This window comes from Pleurodeles waltl, chromosome 5, assembly GCF_031143425.1.
Source record: "Pleurodeles waltl isolate 20211129_DDA chromosome 5, aPleWal1.hap1.20221129, whole genome shotgun sequence".
Lineage (NCBI taxonomy): Eukaryota > Metazoa > Chordata > Amphibia > Caudata > Salamandridae > Pleurodeles > Pleurodeles waltl.
This window is the reverse complement of record NC_090444.1, coordinates 1,709,665,384-1,709,683,304: the sequence shown is the minus strand read 5'-3', so window position 1 is coordinate 1,709,683,304 and position 17,921 is coordinate 1,709,665,384. Positions and strand designations below refer to the sequence as shown.

The 17,921-nt window shown below is 44.6% G+C and overlaps 1 protein-coding gene across 5 annotated transcripts in view; it reads right to left on the bottom strand.

Annotated features, from left to right (window-relative positions):
* The window catches only part of LOC138296693 (adhesion G protein-coupled receptor F5-like), a 912,996-nt gene that overhangs the window by 619,877 nt on the left and 275,198 nt on the right, over positions 1–17,921 (bottom strand). The window lies entirely within an intron of this gene.

Genomic DNA, 17,921 nt, shown 5'->3' with positions numbered 1-17,921 from the left:
AATATCATCTGCATGTGCTAATGTTTTAACATTCCCCTCAATCATTTCCATTGGAGCAATTAGCTTATTGTCTAGCAGCTTTCTTATAAGAGGATCAATATAAAGTGCAAAGAGCAGCGGTGAGAAAGGGCACCCCTGTCTTGTGCCCCTTGTAAGAGAAATGGCTATGGATCCTACCCCCGACATTTGTACCCTTGCAATGGGGTTCTGATACAGCCTCTGAATGGCCCTAATGAAGCCAGGATCAATATTGTATTTAAGAAGAATCGCCCATAAATAAACCCAGTTTACACGGTCCAAAGCATTCTCTGTGTCTAATAAAATCAGTGACATAGGTGCCCTAACAACCTGGGCTGAGTCTAACATTGCTATGACCCGCCTCACGCGCTCAGTGGTACCTCTACCCGGAATACAGCCATGCTGCCAGGGAGAAACCAGTTTATTAATCACTAGGGACAGCCTAATGGCGAGAACCTTAGCATAGAGTTTAGCATCCCCATTAATTAGAGAAATAGGGCAGTAAGAGTTCGGTAATAGCTGGTCTTTTTCTTTTTTCAAAGAAATTATGATATTTGCTGCCAGCCACGATACCGGAGAAAGTGCTCTATCTTGGACCGCTTTAAATAATATAAGAAGATCATTGCACAGTTCCTGATAAAACACCCTAAAAAATTCCAAGGGAATCATGTCTGGACCTGCCGCCTTTTCACTGGCCAAAGAATTCAAAGGTGCTACTATCTCATCCGATGTTATTGGCGCCGCAAGCTGATACCTATCATCCTCATGCAACCGCCCCAAAGGGATTTCGTCCAGGTATAGATTAAGCTTACGTTCTAACATATGGGCATTCTGAGCTTCCGGTTGGTATAGTGTGTGATAATATTCTCTAAACACCCTTAGAACCGCCAAATTTCCCTTCACTGTCTGTCCATCTTTATCTTTGACTGCACTAATAAGGCCATACAACACCTTTTGTCTAGTTTTAAAGGCCAAAAGCCTGCCAATCTTTTCGCTAAATTCATAGCATTCCTGTCAATGTGTCTGTGTCTTGGCTTTGTCTCACTCTAAATAAAACTGAAAGATTCTGGCCCTTACTGCTGCAATTTGATTTAAAATGTCTTGCATTGGTAGGTTGTTTTTGGTCACCTCCGCTATCTTAGTCTCCAATGTTACCAGCTCGGCCTGGGCAGTGCTTATAAACTTTGAGCGCAGCTTTTCCTTACTTAAACTATAGCTTAGGGTCTTCCCTTGGATTCCTGCCTTTAAGGCGTCCCAAACCACCCCACTAGGGGCAGAGCCTCGACTGATTTCCAAGAAATCTGGCCAGTAGAACGCTGCCGACCCTACCATGAGCCATGATATGGCCTGGCCGTGTCCCGTCTCCTGCTGGAGGACCCCCTGCAAACAGGTAAGTCAGGTGCTCCGACAGGGGAGGAGGGGTGCGGGGTGTTGTGTGTGTGTATGGGGATGTGTGTGACTGTGTTTGTATGAGTGCATGCGGGTGTGAGGCGTGTGTTATGCTTGTGTGCATGAATGGGTGTGGGTGTACGTAAATGTTGTGTAATGTGATTGCATGTGTGCTAGAATGTATGGTAGTGAGTGTTGCTGTGTGTTTGTGTATAAATGCAAGCATGCCTGGGTGAATGTGGGTATGCATGTGTGTATGAGTGTGCATGTAAGTGCATGTAGGTGTGTGTAAGTCAGGCAGGGTCGGGAGGGGAAGGGTTAGGGTGTGGGAGGACTGTGGGGAGCGGGAGGGGGGCGGGGGAGACCATTAGAAGGGACATCTACATTATTGTGGAGTTGCTGGGTCGCAGAGTAATCCCATGACATTGCCCTTATCCCCCTTGCGGCCTTTTTCTTTTTCTTTATAGTTATGTTCTTTTTATCTTTTCCCAAATTCAGGTTTTTTAAATCCTTTTTTGGGTGCTGTCTTAGTTGACCCCAATTTAGAGGCGGTGGAGCTACTGCTAGAATCTAGTTCTATTGATGAACTATAGTCTTCCCCTCCTGGGTTTGATCTGATAGATAAAAAAAGTTCTCCTCAACCTCACCCTGTCCAGGTTTGGTGTCAATAACGGCTTCATGACTGCCCGCATATGTCTTGGGCCTTCTTCAATGTGCTGCTGTACAAGAGCTACCTCAAGTTAGATTTGAAAGCTACGTCACTTATGCCAGCCATTGCAGAGTCTTCTATTACCATAGTTATATTGTCACTAACCTTGGAGGGGTTAGCATCGAACTCCACCTGCGTCGCTGTAGAGTGAATGTCATCTGTTTCCAACCGCTCCTGCGGCCATTCCCGCTGTGCTGAAGTGATAGAGCCAGTTGCCCCCTTCCCAGTTTGGGCCGTTTTAATTGTTGTGGGGCTTTAAAGATATCCAGGATCACTGGTCCATCACCGGTCTGTAAATCCCACCCCATCCACTCTCTGAGTTGGAATCCTCCAGCTGGTCATGTCTTTTCCTGAAATGAGACCCTTGGGATTTAGAAGGCAGCCTCCAACCATCATTGGAAGCAGCCCCCAATGAAAGGGGCTGCCTCTGTTCAATTGCACCGGCACCAGGTTTCCCCCGAGTGCTGCGGGTTTTTTTTGGACCCATACTGAGCGGGCATGGCTGCCAATGCCTACTTCCCAGGCAACCACACCCACAAGACTGGTCTCTCCTCTGCGGGCTCCCCCCACTGCCGTTGCATCAGGACGCCGGCACACCAGCCCGGCCCCGTGGTCCACTGCAGCTACAGGTCAGGCACCACAGCACCACCACGCGGATCAGCACTGCCACTCCGGTCCCACTCATTCCAGGGTAAGGGGGAAAAGAAAAAAAGCTGCTCATGCCATCGGGTTCGGTGGAGACAAGACTCCCTGTAGCCGCTCACAAACTTGCGCCCTCAATCTTGTCTCTTCTCCCCTCAAAAATAGTATAGGCCATCTAGTATGAGAAAACCACCGGAATCAGTAGGTTTATATTACCTAGATTTCCTATGCTGTCCATGTTTTAAATCTATTAAGCTATCCTGCCTGAAACTTAGCAGCAATGTTCATATTCATTGTATCTGGCCCATCTGCTGCTTTTCACACTCAAAGTTTAGGGCAACTACCTTCAGTATGCCAGATCACATGCCCAGTGAATGGCATTCACAACACTGAGTTTCTTTTGAGATGCCACTGCAAAAACCCACCCTAGAACAATGCATTCAAATGTAGCACGGAAGGAAACAAAGATTGGCCCTCAAAGGTGATTTTCTTTGCTCTTTGGTAGGGGTAATTGGACCTGCTCCGGGGGTAATTTAGGGAAAGAGAGGAAGCCCAGTGGAAGGGAACCAAGCTGCAGCCAGGCTTCTATTGTGTGGAGAAAATGATCCAGAAAACATATCCTTGAACAGGAACTGGACCATTTTGTTGAAAAGTTTAAAATATAGGGATGGTAATCATCAAAGACTGGTTTTACCCTTCAAATGTCTATGCTTGACTCAATGTCAGGAGAGAAATATCTGTAGCCAAAGAAGAAATTACTTGCTTGATTCCTAATTTAAGAATGCTTATTTACCTGCCAGAGGCCTTTACAGGGAAAATATAAAATATCTCAAACTCTATCTCGAATCTCTGGAATTAAAATGCTGTTCAGAATTCTAAGGAATCTAGGCATTTGTTGAACTCCATGGACAGAACAGTTCATATTCTGCCAGAGGAGCCCACATGCCATAAGGGTGCTACAGCAGACTACCTGCTATTCCATGCATATTAGGGACATTTGGACACTCAGGAAACAAGTTACAGATTTTTTTCTAAAAGTTGGAACTTAAAACATGCAATCTATGCCGAATTGGGACAAGGTTTCAGGACACTAAGAAAAAGATACATATCACATTGCTCTGAGCCTTCAACAACAAAATATAAGGCTATTGTAGGACCAAGAAAAATACTTTGCTGGCCTTGTGCAATCCTTTTAGACTACAGCTTCCATTCTTTGCATCACAAAGTCAAGAGATTCAAAATGAGGACTAAGAAAGGTGGAGTTGTTCTCAAACAGGTACTGTTATAGAGGTGACACAGTCAGAAGAGAGAGAAGTCAGGAGAAGGCTGAAGGGGCCTTAGTCAGTTTGGGCTGAAAAGGAGAGACTAGCAGAACAACCTGAGATTAAGAACCATCAGGGTTGCTCTTCCAGGCCACAGGTTAAGGAGAGTGCTTCCAGGTGACATTAAATAGGTGACATTAAATAGCGGCAACAGGAATTAGTTAATGCCTTGCAACTTGCTTTCTCTGTACAGTTTGTTCATTATTAGCATTCCCCCACCAATGTTGTTTTTCCTTCCTCTTCATGTTTTCTGTCTCTAGGTTTGGTGTCATGTCTGATATTCATTTCATGTGGTGATCACCTCTTTCCAGCTGCCTCCTATGCTCCAGACCCCGAAGAGGGTCTTCTGGTACTGAGTGTGATCTGGAGCATGGGGTAAGACTGCAACTGCACAAGAATACTCTGTTAAGGCTGCCTTAACTACAGTGACTGAAGTATACCTATTTCCGTAATAATTCACCCTACTTCTGTGAATTGGGCCACTACTCACTTCTTCATTAACCTGTTTTCTCCCTGCTGAAGTCCTGGTGGTGTGGCTTCCAGATCAGGGTTCACTTACATTGCCATTCAGGGAGGCGATTAGTCGAATATTAATAGAAGCCTATCTCAAAGAAGCTGCCTACAGCTGAGTCCTCACATAGCCTCAGTGAAGATTCAAGATAAACCTCTTTACCTGGACAAATGCAAACACTTAACAAATTAAACTCCATCATCACTACATCATGCCTCTTCTCAGAATGGTGCATAGGTTCTGGACTATCTCATCCCAAATGATAGCATTTATTTACCATGGCTTTCCCATGGTACAGTTTTTGTTTTAGCAGTAATCCCAATACTTGATTTTCGTCATTTATGAGTGATTTACCTTCTTACTTTTGTTTTTAAATTAAGTGGCTTCTAATTTTTATGATTGTTTTTATTTCCTAACTGTAAATTCTTGTTGTTTATTTAAACCTACCAACATAACCCGTTTAATTTATAATCCACACAGTGTTGGCTTTGTGGGAACTCAGTTATCACTCACATCATGGTTATGCCACTTTGAACCTGCTCTTTCCTCATACACACCACCCTTACCAATACAAACAGTCACACTCAGTCACATATGTTCACACACACACACACGCATTTTTTAAGTTTTTCATATGAGTTAAACCTGCCTACTTGCTTTTTTCCAAATTTATTCCATGTTGCTTCATTGGGAATAGTGACCTAGTGAACTAAGCAATCAGTAATGTGCGGCCTATGGCCATGACCTCTGAAAGGAACGTGTTCGGACTGAGTGTCCCTTACTACCCAATAAGAGTGTATAATGTGAAAACGGAAAGTTTCAATAAAGCTGGTATGGATGCACTTAAAGAAGATAAAAATATACTTCTAAAATATTACGCATAGGTATAAAATGTAGAGTAAATGAAGATTTCAACTGAGATGAACATTAAAAAAATGGGAAACATATGGTGAAGTTTTCCACATTAATGCAGTGTCATATTACAGATTAAAATGTTCTCTGCATTAGACAAGTCATTGCACTCAAGTGCCTAAAATCATCTAATGCTCATGGTGGTTTTAAGATTCTGAGGCCTGTGTTTTATTACCTTCTGTGGTAATTTTTGGGGTCCAAACCATCCTTCTCTTTCTTCATTGGACTTACTGTTTTAACTGCAAACACATTAGTGTGTTGGTGTTTTATCTTGAGTTATATTTAGTGGTTGATTTTAGTTTATTTTGATATAATTTCCTTCTAGGCTGCTCAGCAACTAGAGCATACTGATCGGTTTTCTTCCTTCTTTGGTTTTCAGTACTCATGTCTGGCTTCATTGACAATTGTCTCTGCTCACTGAACCGCACAACAGCTACTTAGGAATGATGCAAGCATGACCAAGCAGTATGAGTACACAGTGGGTGCTCTGGCGGTGTGCTGGCCAGGCATTGGTTAAGAAATAGTGCCCCACCACTACTGTCAGCAACTTCCTCATCTTCAAAAGTGAGCTGATCTTCTCGTTTAGCTAGCCGCGAAAGACCCATTAACATGTTATCATAGATTTGATGGACTGTCGGTCATAGACAGCCTCAAAATCATGACAGCCAACTTTCATTAACCTGTATGTTATTACCTGTAATCAACATTACCTAAATTTAATCATCAAATATGCAATCTTATTTGCTAGGCTGGAGCCATGTCTAGTACATAATGAAGTAAAAGATGTATTCAAAATTATGGGCAACCTCTCCAATCTGGCCGCAGGCCTAGATTTAAATCTAATGAGTTGCTTTCAAATTAAAATTAAAACCTTTCTGAAAGTAATAACAATCAATCCACTAACTGCCCCGGTGCCATTTTTTTTTTGACTAGTGCTTCTCCTGATGCGTTACTATTTAGTCTCAGTCCTGCTTTTCCTCATCCCCACCATATTCTTATGCTTTTGAGTGTAGCTTCCAAATCTGCCATCCAGGCTAAACTTATGGTTGTTAACTGAAGTTATCTTTCTGATTTGTGCCCCATTAGGATAATTAAGACCATTAAGGGCATCATCATCTCTGGCCTCTGCAGTCAATCTCCTCTAGAAAGCAAAGGCCTGACACTACAGATAAGACGTTGGCAATACCTCTATCTCAAAAACACACTCGCAGCTCACCTGACTCTGTATTCCCTTTGAGTTTTCATCCTGTCTCTCCCTCCTGCATTTTCTATACAAGGTAAAATATGGCCCTTAGATCCTGGATATTGCTCAGGCAGGCTTTAAACCATTTCATGACACAGACACTGGCCTTCTCTCTACATGGAAGGTCTTTGCCCCATCTCAGAACGGGACATCATCCTACAGGACCTATATGTGGCCTTTAATTCACTGTCCCAGTCCTTCCTCCGGGAACGTCTTCCAGGAGCTCCATTGGTCTCTTAGGCCCAGACTTAAGAGGGCCTAGTGCCTCCTTGCACCACATTAGCACCTTTTTTTTCCTACTCTCATGTGGCCCAACAAGGCCAAATTCACTGTGCCATATTTACAAAGTGGCGCAAGCATGCATTGTGCCACTTTGTAAACCCTAGAGCCACATTATTTCTGCACCAGGCATAATGTATTCAAGGGGGGTATTCCCCCATTAGGTGTGACGCAAAAATGGTGCAGTGGAATATAAAAGATTCCACTGCAACACTTTTTTGGGTACTAATAGCAGGCATTAAAAGGGGGCACACCATTGGTTACAATGGGCCCCTATGTACTGTACAGGGTTAGCGCTAAAATGTTGGCACTAACCCTGCACAGTATATCAATAGCATCAACAATTTTGATGCTTTTGCCCCCTACCCTGTGCCATGGTGTGCCGTATTTTCAATATAGAGCACACATGGTGGCAGAAGGGAGTGCTAAGGGGTGCAAGCCTTTTTGAAATCTGACCCTTTTTAAAAAAAATACTGATGGATATTCATCTTCATGAGTGCAGTGTGTCTCTTTAAAGACTTTCTGATATCCATCTCCAGGAGAATGAATGACAACTCCATAACACTCATTGGCAAGATGATGGAAGTTATTCTTTTGGGAACTTTCTCAGATCCTGACTGATGACTGCTGGCCAAAAGATCTGGGCCCACCTTCTTAATCGTTCAATTCAGCTCACAGCTTGGGTGTTACTTTTTATTTGAACTCATCCTGTCAAGAGATACAGTCCTGAAATTGACATCCACTTGCTTTTATCTTTCCAAAGTTCTATTTTTTACAAAGCTAACAAATCAGACAATTATCTTATCTTCGCAGAACTACAGTTATTCTTTATATGTGAATCTTCCACAATACCTTCTTCAGAGACTACACTTGATACAAAACACGCTTGACCATCTTATTCTCCCACTTGGATGCATCACAGTTGTGAAGCCTTCTCTCTTGACATCTTTATGTATGCATCATTGGACCATCCACACTTAAGACCCTGTTTTATTTCAGTCCGCCTGATACTCTCATAGTCAGGTCCTCTTCTCTTCTGCAGCCGAACATTAGTGCATTCTTTGGATGCCTCAAGCACAGCTGAATAGCTACACTTTTTATATTCTCAACAATGGGTTTAGAAATGCCTAATTCTTAGCAGTTTGCCACCTCACCCAGAAACAACCCGCTGCCCACCCGCTCCGAAAAGGAAGTCATAAAAACCTTCTCTGAATCATGAGTATCTCAAAAACATATTACTCCTACCTGTCAAAGTCATGACTTTGGGTGCTAGGATAACACAATGACCTTCACAATTACCCATTCAATTGTATTTCACCTTGACAGGATTCAGCAAGTACGGGCAAAACACCATGATAGCTCTTTGCATTTCTCCAGACTGGGCATCACCATGGTAGCGGTAGGAAAGTACCCTCTTGTTGGCAAATTGCCCCCATTTTCTGCCTGATATCAGTGTGTTTGACTGTGTTCACTGGGATCCTGCTAACCAGGACCCCAGTGATTATGCTCTCTCTCCTCTAAATGTTGTCACTACATACTGGTAACCCAGTATTTCACCCAAAATTGGCATACTGGTGCCCCTTATAAGTCTCTAGTATATGGTACCTAGGTGCCCAGGGCATTGGAGTTCCAGGGGAGCCCTATGGGTTGCAGCATTTCTTTTGCCACCCATAGGGAGCCCATGGAAAGGCTTCTACAGGACTGCCATTGCAGCCTGTGTGAAAAGGTGCATGCACCCTTTCACTGCGATTTACACTGCACCAGCTCACTCATAAGTCACCCTTATTGCAGGCCTTCCAGCCCTGAAGGATGGGTGCAGAGTCCATGTGTATGAGGGCACCCCTGCACTAGCAGAGGTGGCTCCACGACCTCCAAGACCTTTTTCCTGGACTTTGTGAGTGCGAGGACGCCATTTTACGAGTGCACTGGACATAGGTCACCACCTATGTCCAGCTTCACAATGATAGCTCTGAATATGGCCATGTTTGGTATCAAACATGTTAGAATCATACCCCAATGCTTTTTCAAGCATTGGTTGTATGATTCCATGGACTCCAAGGGCTCCTCAGGGGACCCCCAGTACTGCCATTACAGCCTTCCGAGGCTTTCCAGGCAGCCCCAGCTGCTGACACCTCTCAGACAGGTTTCTGCCCTCCTGTTGCTTGAGCAGCTCAAGCCCAGGAAGGCAGAACAAAGGATTTCCTTTTGGGAGAGGGGTGTTATATCCTTTCTCTTTGGAAATAGGTGTTACAGGCATGGGAGGGGTAGCCTCCCATAGCCTCTGGAAATGCTTTGAAGGGCAGAGATGGAGCCCTCCTTGCATAATCCAGTCTATACTGAATCAGAGACCGAGTTGGCAGGGAACTCTGGGAGTGGCCAGTGCCAGCAGGTGACGTCAGAGCCCTCCCCTGATAGGTGCTTACCTGTGTGGCTGACCAATGCCTCTTTCAGGGCTATTTGGGGTCTCTCTCTTGGGTGGTTTTTCAGATTCAGATTGCAAGACTCCAGCAGGACTCCTCTGCATCCTTTACTTCACCTTCTTACCAAAGAAACTGCATCTGGACCCTCCAGGGTCTCTACAAATGCAACAAAGAAGCAAAGAAGACTTCTGCAACATTGTATCTTCAGCTCCTGCCAGCAACTGCAACTGTTTCCCGGCTGTGCATCCTCAGAGGACAGGCTGTCTTCAGCCTGCACAAGAAGTTCGAAGGAATCTCCCTTGGAGTGAAGGAATCACTTCCCTGCTTCAGCAGGCACCTCTCTACATCGAAGACCGGTCATGTGGGACCCCTCTCCTGATGAGCTGTGTGGATCTTGCATCACGGGTGGTGGACTGAAGTTCAACTTTCCAACTTTGGTGGAGGTAAGAGCTGGCCTCCCCACGCAAGACAGTACCCCCGTGCACCACATGTTTTGCAGTTGTTGTGCAGCTTCAGCCCCCAGCACTCCTTCCTGCGATGCAGTTTCCTGTGTGGTTCTCTGGTGGCATGGGATCCTTTGTTGTAGTGCTGCGTGGGCCTCCTTTTGCACCTTCTTTGTTCCCATGCTGTGGGACTCCTCTGTATGCTATCTGGTCTTCTGAGGGCTCTCTGAGTTGCTGAGAGCCCCCTCGACTCCTTCTCCTGGGTAGAGTCCACCAGGTCCCTCCTGGTCCAGGGCAGTGCCATTTTCCGCTAACCGCAAGCTTTGCATGTGCCAAGGCTTGTTGGCAAAATCCAGCAACGCAAACCAGGCTGAAATCATCCATCCGGCGTGGGACATCTTCTGCACCAACCAGGAACCCGCATCTATCTTTTTGGGTGCAGTACTGACTGTTGTTCTTCACCAGTGGTTCTTCTTTTGCACCTTCATCCGGGTTAGCAAGGGCTCCTGTTCTCCCTGGACTCTTCTGTGCTTCTTGGACTTAGTCCTCTTCTTCCACAGGTCTTCAGGCCCAGGAATCCATCATTGGTGTCTTGCAGTCTCTTCTGGTTCTGGCACAATCTTCCTTCTCATGTTCTTGTGTGTTCTAGGAACGTTACTGTGATTTACTCCTCCTTTCCTGGGCTCTGGGGTGGGTTCTATCACTTATCTTTGGTGTTTTCTAATACTCCCAGCACCTCTCTACACACTACACTTGCCTGGGTGGGAAACCGACTTTTGCATTCAACTTTCTTAGTATATGGTTTGTGTTCCCCCTAGTCCCATTTCAAACTATTGTGATTTTCACTAATTGCACTGTTTTCTAACAGTTTTTATTGCTATTTCTGCATACTAGTGTATATTTTGTGTATATTACTTACCTTATTTACCCGTATTTTTGGCATTTGTGTCACCAAAATAAAGTACCTTTATTTTTGTAACACTGAGTATTTTCTTTCATGTGTGTGAGTACTGTGTGACTACAGTGGTAATGCACGAGCTTTGCATGTCTCCTAGTTAGGCCTTTGCTTTCATCCACACTACTCCTAGAGAGCCTGGCTTCTACATTTTGATAATAAGGGATAACTTGACCTCGTATAAGGTATAAGTACCTGAGGTAGCCACTAAAAACCAGGCCAGCCTCCTACAGTAGCTCATTTCATTTCTCAAGAATGGGCATCACAATGGTAGCTCTGTTGCATTTCTCAAGAATGGGCATCACCGTGGTAGCTCTTTGCATTTCTCGAGAATGGGCATCACCATGCTAGCTCTGCTGCCTTTCTCAAGAATGAGCATCACCATGGTAGCTCTGTTGCATTTCTTATTTATGGGCATCATCAGGGTAGCTATGCTGCATTTCTCTAGAATGGGCATCTCGATGGTAGCTCTGTTGCATTTTTAAGTATCTGTATCACCATGATAGCTCTTTGCATTTCTCAAGTATGGGCATCACCATGGTAGCGCTGCTGCATTTCTCAAGTATGGGCGTTATCATGGTAGCTCTTCTTTACATTTATCACAAATGTGCATCCCCATTTCTCAAGTGTGGGCATCATCATGGTAGCTCTGCTACATTTCTCAAGAATGGCATTATCATGGTACCTCAGCTGCATTTTTAGGTATGGGCATCACCATGGTAGCGCTGCTGCATTTCTCAAGTATGGGCATTATCATGGTAGCTCTGCTGCATTTCTCAAGAATGGATATCACCATGGTAGGTCTGCTGCGTTGCTTAAGAATGGGCATGACCATGGTAGCTCTGCTGCATTTACCTAGATTAGGAATCACCATGGTATCTCTGCTGCATTTCTCAGGAATGGATATCATTGTGGCAGTTCTGCTGCATTCTTCAAGAATGGGCATCACAGTGGTAGCTGTGCTGCATTTGTCAAGAATAGACATCACCATGGTAGCTATGCTGCATTTCCTATGTATGGGCATCATCAGTGCGTCATTTTTAGAAATATATGTGCCAGGCATGAAGTATTCCTCAGGAGGACACTGTGGTTGGCACTTCCCCCTGTCCCTGTCATCACAGTCAAATACTGAGCATCACCCAATACAAGTGTGGTGTTTTGAATTATTCAGGCTGAAAGCATGGCCTGGACCATATTATTATTATTTTTTTTGATAACCGTTCAATACTTTAGTGATGGGTAATGCTAAAACATAGTCACACACCACCGCCATATGGTAGGCTGTCTTAAATGAATGTTGGTGTTTAGGGATAAGTGCTGGTGCCATGTCCCGGCAAACACTGGCACAAATTAACCATTGGGAATCTTACTGGTAGCTCAGTTGTGAGAGCTCTATTTTTAGCATGGAGAAACTCCCTGCAGGCTGATGCAGCAGAGATATGGCTGCTGTCTTTTTGTCATAATATAACTTTAAATATGACTATATATTTATTTGAGTGTACTAACATCTAACAGATTAAATGTAAAGTGGTGCAATGAAAAGCTGTATTGATGTGTATTCATTGTAGGTTAAAGTATTAGAGCCGGGTGGAATAGCAATGAAAATATACGTTTTGATATTTGTTTTAATATTTTCTATTTCCTTATCATGTTAATTACCAGTGTGTATTAAAACAATAATGAAAATGAGTGTTTAACCCTTGAGTGTCACCTGTGTATTTGGCTGGCCAATGAAAATCTACATTATTTTTACCGTCATGATTTACAAGTTACTTTAGTATTAAATGCATTGTGACATAAATCCTGCTTAAGATTTCCTAATGACACGTTCATGAGTTTGATATCAAATGATTTAATTCAGTTTAATAAAATGTGCCATTTAACTCTATTGCTTAGTTTAGCCATGGTGGTTTGCTAGGCCTCTGACATTGCAGAATCCATAAGACGATGCCCTTTCACTTGCGAACATGAGATTCCTTTTAGGTTTCGTTTACACGACGTGTTAGTTTATTCAATTCTCACCAAATATTTGTTTGAAAATCTAATATCATGTTGTTTTGTGCCCTGTGAGCTCTGGAAGTTGGAGTGAGAACATGGTGCAACAATGGGCAATTGTAACACATTTGTTACAAATTCGTACAGAAGATGGACCCCTTTCCCTTAGCAGTGATGTGAACTTTACTTGTTGCATGGAATCTTTCTTATGGACACCCAAGGTAGAAAAGTTGATGTCTTCCTGTTTCTCCCAACCATCCTCAAATACTGAAAACGTTCGATTTAGGATTTTTCTCACCCTGTGAGAAGACTCTTCGCAGAGCTTCTAAACGCTGACACTTTCTAATTTTACTTACATTTGACAAGCCTCAATTAATCTTCAGCTGGCCCATTTGCTATTCTTCCAAATTATTTGTGTCCTATTTTTGCTTTTTACTTTTTATCCCCTAATTTGATTGCCCAGAACATATCAGCTAGTGACATTTTGTATAGAGAGATCCCTAATGTGCATTGAACTCTGATGCATTTTATCTCTTTCCATTTTGGGGAAAGCTAGTTTACGGTGATTCAGTTATCACTAGTTCCTACTATTACTATTTTGTGCTGTTTGTATTGAGTGTTTAGTGTGTTTAATGTTGCTTTGTTTTTTCCTAATATTCTGGACACCCTCTGGTGACCCTGTACTTGAATAGTTTGTTTTTGAGAATTGTTTACAATACCATGTGCATTAGGTTGTAAAAAACACCCTTGGACTTTTAAATCGGACATGGTTTTCCTTGTGTGGCCACATTGGTCCTATTGTAAATTGAGATGCGTTTGTAGCCTTGTGTGAATCCCAACTAATTCTTACCTCCAGATGAGTAAAAAGATTGTCGACCTCGTTAAATGCATTTACCTAAATGTAAAATGCTTCAGCAAGGTGGTGCAGTGGCATCAAGTAGAAGTGCATGCTCCATCCTCAAGTAAGGACAATGAACATGTATACTAGGCAGAAAGGAAAAAAACACTACAGCCATTCCCAAATGCCGGCTAGAGAGAGGTGGTCGCTCAACCTCAGCACTATACTGACTGACAAACAATGGGCCAACCCTAAATTGCATGTGAAAGAAATCTCTGGAAATCCAATATTTTGTTATACAAAATGTAACTTTCTACAGAAGACCTGACACCACAGCATTCACAACCTGTTCACGGGGGCCCCATTGGAATGTCCTAGATGTCCCTATCAGGACCCCAGCTTTAACCTTATAGTATGGGACTGCTAGGTGCTTCGACAAATGTGGAGGGGGAGATGTCTCATCAAATCTAGTTGACTGCACAGTACCACTCACCTGCAAATACTGTCTCCTGGGTATGAGGTCTAAAACCAAAAGGGGACAGATATATCTCCAAGTTCATTGACTTGGGCTTGGTACTTTGCAAGAGGCAGACAGCAATGTCCTGTAAGGCCAGTGTGGTACCCACTATGAAGTACTGGCTACGGGAGCTGTTAAAGTGGGCTAAAGTGGAGCTGGACACCATCATTAAGGCCCGGTTCTTGAGTGGAAAGGGTACAATAGGCATGATCTGGGACATATTGTCAATCAGGGCCGTGCGTGCTCTACGGACGACCAGAACGCAAAAAACGAACGATTTCAAGCTAACATAATTTATGCATTGTGTTGAAATAATGTTGTTTAACCTTTTGCATTACAGAGTTTAATCCTGAAGACTTATGTTCATCATGCATATAAATACTGTTCACATGTAATGTACTGCTGCAGGCTTTCAGGCAGTGTCAGGGTGTGGTCCCCTTCCAGGCCCTTCTAGAAGCTTCCCTGCAGCGTGCCTAGGTGCGGTTGGTGGGCTGGGCTAAGAATCTATAAAAGGGAGCCAGCCCAGCTCCACGTGCTCACTATTCAGAGGTCCCGGTGCAGAGCAGCAGCAACTTCCTGAGCTCCTGTTCCGGAGGCCTACTTGGATCTTCCAGACCTCGCCCTTTCACTGCGCTTGGTGATTCTTGATCAGGGCGGTAAGACGGAGGTCAGGCTGGGCCCCCGATTCCGTTCTCGAAGGAGTTCGAGTTCTTGGGCCTAATTATCATGATAAAATCTTTTGACTCTTGTGCGTGTGAAAGTGTGCTTGATGTTTACTGGGCATTTACACGATGACATTCGAATCGGCTAGACGAGCGATTCCTTACTCGTGTTTAATTCATGTTATTCATTGTGCGTTACCATTTCCAGGCATACATATGGTGACTTTCGAATTGGGAAGATGCGCAATTCTTTCCTCATGATTTAACTCTTGATATTCATTGTGCGTTACCGTTTCCGGGCATACATATGGTGACTTTCGAATCGGCAAGACGTGCAATTCTTTCCTCATGAATTAACTCTTGATATTAATTGTGTGTTACCATTTCCAGGCATACATATGGTGACTTTCGAATCGGCAAGACGCGCAATTCTTTCCTCGTGATATAACTCTCGATATTCATTGTGCGTTACCATTTCCAGTCATACATATGCTGACATTCGAATCGGCAAGAAGCGCGATTCTTTCCTCGTGATTTAACCCTTGATATTCATGGTGCGCTATCATTTCCTGGCATTTACATGGTGGCGTTCAAATCGGCGAGACGCGAAATTCATTTCTCGTATGTAACTCATGTTGTTCGTTGTGCGCTACCATTTCCTGGCATTTACATGGTGGCATTCGAATTGGTGAAACGCGTGATTCATTTCTCGTGTGTAGCTCATGCTGTTCATTGTGCGCTACCATTTTCTGGCATTTACATGGTGGCATTCAAATCGGCAAGACGCGCAATTTCATTCTCGTGTGTAATTCATGTTATTCATTGTGCGCTAACGTTTTCTAGCATTTTCATGGTGACATTTGAATCGGCAGGAAGCGCAATTCTTTTCTTGTGTTTAATACCACGGTGTTCATAATGTGCTACTTCTTCATGGCATTTATGAGGTGGTTTTCTAGCCAGCAAGATGCGTGATTTATTTCTCGAGTCTAACTTTTGTTATTCATGGTGCACAATCATTCTATGGTGTTTACAACCTTTTGTGAAAGTATACAATGTACACAATTCATGTTTCCTACAGTTTTGAGAGAACAAAATGCTAGAATTCTAGATGTGATGTGGTGTGTATATAATAATGTTTTTCTTTCCTTGATCCTCATGCAAAAGATAATGTTTGAATCTGAATATTGGATTTAACCATTCCTTGATTTCCTTTCAGGTATCCAATAATCTTGAAGCCTAGTTGTTTAAGTCCATTCATAGGTTGTCTATTATTTCAGAACAATAATGCTTAGGGTTATAATTTAGTACTGATTCATATGATATAGGGGGTCATTACAACATTGGCGGTAAAAGGCGCTTACCGCCGTGCAGAAGACTGCCAATACACCGCCGCGGCCGCGGAATTCCGCCACAGCTCTTATGACCCACATCTCGGAATCCGCCGAAATTCGGACACCCACACAAGTCCACCACACCAAAGGTCAGTGATAAACTGGCGAAAACAAAACCTCCACCGTCACGCCAACAGAAACATGCCCATGCTATTACGACCCTCGAATCCACGCGGCGGTCTATCAACCGCGGTATACCACTGGCGGTACACACTGCCGCGCTCAAAATACACACACATCTCCAAAACACTGCCACATTGGACAATTCAAAATACACACACCTGATACACATACAAACACCACTCCCACACACCCAACACAATATAAAACACACACCCACAAACCCCTACGACCAAAAAATAGAGACGAAGGCCAGAGAGAGACTATAGCAATAGACAACCCCACCACACAGAGGCACACAACACCATCACCCATACAACATCCACGCTCAAAACATCCCACACCACCACACATCACCACACTCATCAACACATACACCACCCCATACATCACCTACACCACCCCATTTCACGCCAAAGACACCCCAGGTTTTCCGAGGAGGAGCTCAGGGTCATGGTGGAGGAAATCCTACGGGTAGAGCCACAGCTATTTGGAGCACAGGTGCAGCACACCTCCTTAGCCAGGAAGATGGAGCTATGGCAAAGAATCGTCGACAGGGTCAACGCTGTGGGACAGCATCCAAGAAATTGGGAGGACATCCGTAAGAGGTGGAATGACCTACGGGGGAAGGTGCGTTCAGTGGTCTCCAGGCACAACATCGCGATTCAGCGGACTGGCGGCGGACCCCCACCTCCTCCCCCACAACTAACAACATGGGAGGAGCAGGTCTTGACCATCATGCATCCAGAGGGCCTCGGAGGAGTCGGTGGAGAAATGGACACTGGTAAGTCAAATCTTAACTATCATATCCCCCACCCTACCTGCATGCTATAACACACCCCACCCTCACCCCCCTCCCCTATCACTCCAACTCCTCACTAATGTAGTAATAACACAAACCACACATCCCAACACCAAGCCCTGCATGATACAACTAAGCATGGATGCCCAGCACTAAAGCATGCTCACTGCACATACCCATAAAAATCCCCCAACCATCATCATACAAGCCCCCACACAGGAATGCTTGCACTGGGGTACACGCACACCCACCCATTGCACACCATGACACACACACATGCAATAATCATGCTCTTATACCCCTGCAGGACCACTACATAACGTCACCAGACAGGAGGGTCCAGACATCTCCACTCCACCCACAGAAGAGGCCCACAGTGACGACAGCAGCTCTGGCCAACTGGATCAAGATGACCAGCCCGGACCATCGTGGGCCTCGGGACAGTCGGTTACCCTTGCACAGGCACAGCCCAACACTGACCTTCCACCCTCTGGTAACACCAGCACAGCACCCACCCAGCGGGCCCATACCTCCGTCCCCAGGACACGTCAATCAGCGGTGTGTCCACCACTACAGGGAACCCAGGGTAACCCTCCACCCCAACAACAACAAGGACCTGGGGGAAGTGGTAGTGCGCACACGGTCCAGGGGACGGAGGCACAGGAACACAGGGGAACTGGGAGGGCTGCTATGTGACGGGGGCGGACAGGCCAAGGGAACCCACCCTCCACGAGGCCCTCTCCTCCATCATGG